The sequence below is a fragment of the Rhinolophus hipposideros genome, assembly GCF_964194185.1.
Source record: "Rhinolophus hipposideros genome assembly, chromosome: 5".
NCBI lineage: Eukaryota > Metazoa > Chordata > Mammalia > Chiroptera > Rhinolophidae > Rhinolophus > Rhinolophus hipposideros.
In genome coordinates, this window is record NC_138051.1 from 7,426,424 (window position 1) to 7,429,082 (window position 2,659).

The following is a 2,659-nucleotide window of genomic DNA, read 5'->3' on the forward strand; positions in this document are numbered from 1 at the left end:
GGGGAAACACGGTATGTACCACCTTTTCTTTTTCCATTCATCCATTCTGGGACATCCAGGTTGCCTTCATATTTTGGCGATTGTAAATAATGCTGCAATGAACATATGGATGCACATGGCACCTCGAAGTAGTGTTTTCTTCAGATAAATACTCACAAGTGGGATTACTAGGTCCTTCTTTGTCTCTTGTTATAGTCTTTGTTTTAAAGTCTATTTTGTCTGGTGTAAGTATTGCTTCCCCAGTGTTTTTGTTTCCATTTGTATGAAATATCTTTTTCCATCCCTTTACTTTCAGTCTATGTGTGTCTTTCTATCTGAAGTGAGTCTCTTGTTGGCAGCATATGTAAGGGTCTTGTTTTGTTATTCATTCAGCCCCCACTGTCTTTTGATTGGAGCATTTAATTCATTTACATTGAAAATCATTGTTTGGTTTTTTTTTGCCTTTTAATAAATGTCCTGGTACTCTGAGTTTCCCGTTCAATTTATTTAATTTCAACAGTCTGTCAAAAAAGAGCCAATAAACAAATACTGATTTGCATTTTGTTGGGTTTTTCAAACCCTCAAACTCCAAACACCTTCCGTGTCTTCCACCCTGACCAGCCTACTACTTCTCCATGTACCACAGGTCACCCACAGACACAAAGTTAGGAGCAAAGTTGACATGGTCCACTTGGAGTCCGTGGCCAGGAGGGTGATGAGTCCTGAAGAAACACTGATGGACAGAATGTAGTTCACTGTGGGGTTGAAGTTCTTCAGGATGAAGAAGGACGCGACGATGACTAAGACGAGGAACAGGGTGTTGTTATAGAAGATGGAAAATGTTGTAGCTTCATAATCAGCAACTTCATTCTTCTTCCACAAGATTCTTTCATCTTTTTCCTTGCGGAGACATCTTTCTATTATCAGCTTCAGAAAGTTTCCGAGTCACTTCTTTGGAAATAGCATCTTCCCTCTTCTGTGCTACTTTGTGCTTGAGAACAAATTTCACATTTTTGTATGCAAAGGCTACCAAATTTACTAGGGTCATCACACTATACAGAACAGCAGACTGAATAATATCCACATGCCATATTCGCCAATATAACCACATAGGGATGGTGGACACGATGAAGGCGTTTCCAAAGAAGAGCGCTGAGGACTTGGCCGAGAGGTTGCAGCTGAAATCCTGAAGGAGCAGGTCCTCTTCGGACTGCTGCTTGGAACCGCTTTTGGGAGCCGTGGTGGTGGAGCAAAAGCCAGGAGTTTAGATGGCCCAGAAGGCGCAACAACCTGCAGAAGCTTTGGCACCGCCCCCACGGCGGCCGGATCGAAAATCATTGTTGATAGGTATGTAGTTACTGCCATTTTATTATTCATATTTTTTATTTTTATCATCATCATTATTATTTAGCTAAAAGAACTCTCTCTAAGATTTCTTCTAATACTGATTTGGTGGAGATTAACTCCTTTAACTTTTCTTTTTTGGGGGATTGGAGGGCTGAGAAGCTCTTTATCTGTCTTTCAACCTAAATGATAGCTTTGCTGGGTAGAGAAATCTTGGTTGTAGGTTCTTGCTTTTCATCTCTTTGAATATTTCCTGCCAATCCCTCTGGCCTTCAAAGTTTCTGTGGAGAAATCAGCTTATAGTCTTATGGGAGCTTCATTGTAGGTTACTAACTGCTTTTCTCTTGCTGCTTTCAAGATTCTCTCTCTTTCTTTAACCTTTGGCATTTGAATTATGATGTATATTGATGTGGGCCTTTTTGTGTTCATCTTATTTGTGAGTCTTTGCATTTCCTTGGCTTATATGAGTATATCTATTTCCTTTACCAGGTTGGGAAAGTTTTCTGTCATTATATTTTCAAACACGTTTTCAATTGTTTGCTCTCTCTCTCTTCTCCATCTGGTATTCTATAATGTGAGTGTTGGTACATTTGATGTTGTCCCAGAGGCCCCTTAAACTATCCTCATTTTTGAGGATTCTTTTTTCCTTTTTGCTCTTCTATTTGGGTGTTTTCTGCTACCTTATCTTCTAAATCACACATTTGATACCCTGCTTCATCTAATCCACTGTTGATTCCCTGTGATGCATTCTTAATTTTAGTTATTGTATTCTTTTTTTCTGACTGGTTCTTTTCTATGTTTCCTATCTCTTTGTTGAAGTTTTCCCTGAAATCAGTGTTTGGAATTTCTTATAAACAGTGTTTGGAACTCTGTATCTGGTAGATTTTTTTGTCTCCATTTTGTTTTAGTTTTTTTTTTCTGGAGCTTTGTTTTGTTCTTTTATTTGGGACATATTTTAGTGTCTCCCCATTTTGGCTTCCTCCCTGTGTTTGTTTCTATGTATTAGGTAGGGCTTCTATGTCTCCTGGTCTTAGTAGAGTGGCTTTATGTAGTACGTGTGCTTTGGGGCTCACTGATGAAGTCTTCCTGGTCACCTGAGCCACACCAGGTGTGTCCGTTGTGTGGGTTGTGTGTGCCCTCCTGTTGTACTTGAGCCTTGCTTCCTGTTTGCATGTCAGTAGGAGGGACTCATTTGTTGTGAGGATTGGTCGTGATTACAGTGGAGGAGTTGTGGTGCAGCGGTTGACCCTATAGAGCAAGATCTGCCTCACTAGGTCTCTGGTGCCTGCTCAATCCACTCCCTGGGTGTGTCATCCTTGGAGGTGGCTGGGTGATG

General features: G+C 40.5%; 1 pseudogene across 1 annotated transcript; it reads right to left on the bottom strand.

Annotated features, from left to right (window-relative positions):
- Window positions 1-552: 552 nt before the first annotated feature.
- LOC308497520 (translocon-associated protein subunit gamma-like) lies at window positions 553-1,231 on the bottom strand (annotated as a pseudogene). The gene has a single exon. The product of its transcript is annotated as a translocon-associated protein subunit gamma-like (transcript).
- Window positions 1,232-2,659: the final 1,428 nt, after the last annotated feature.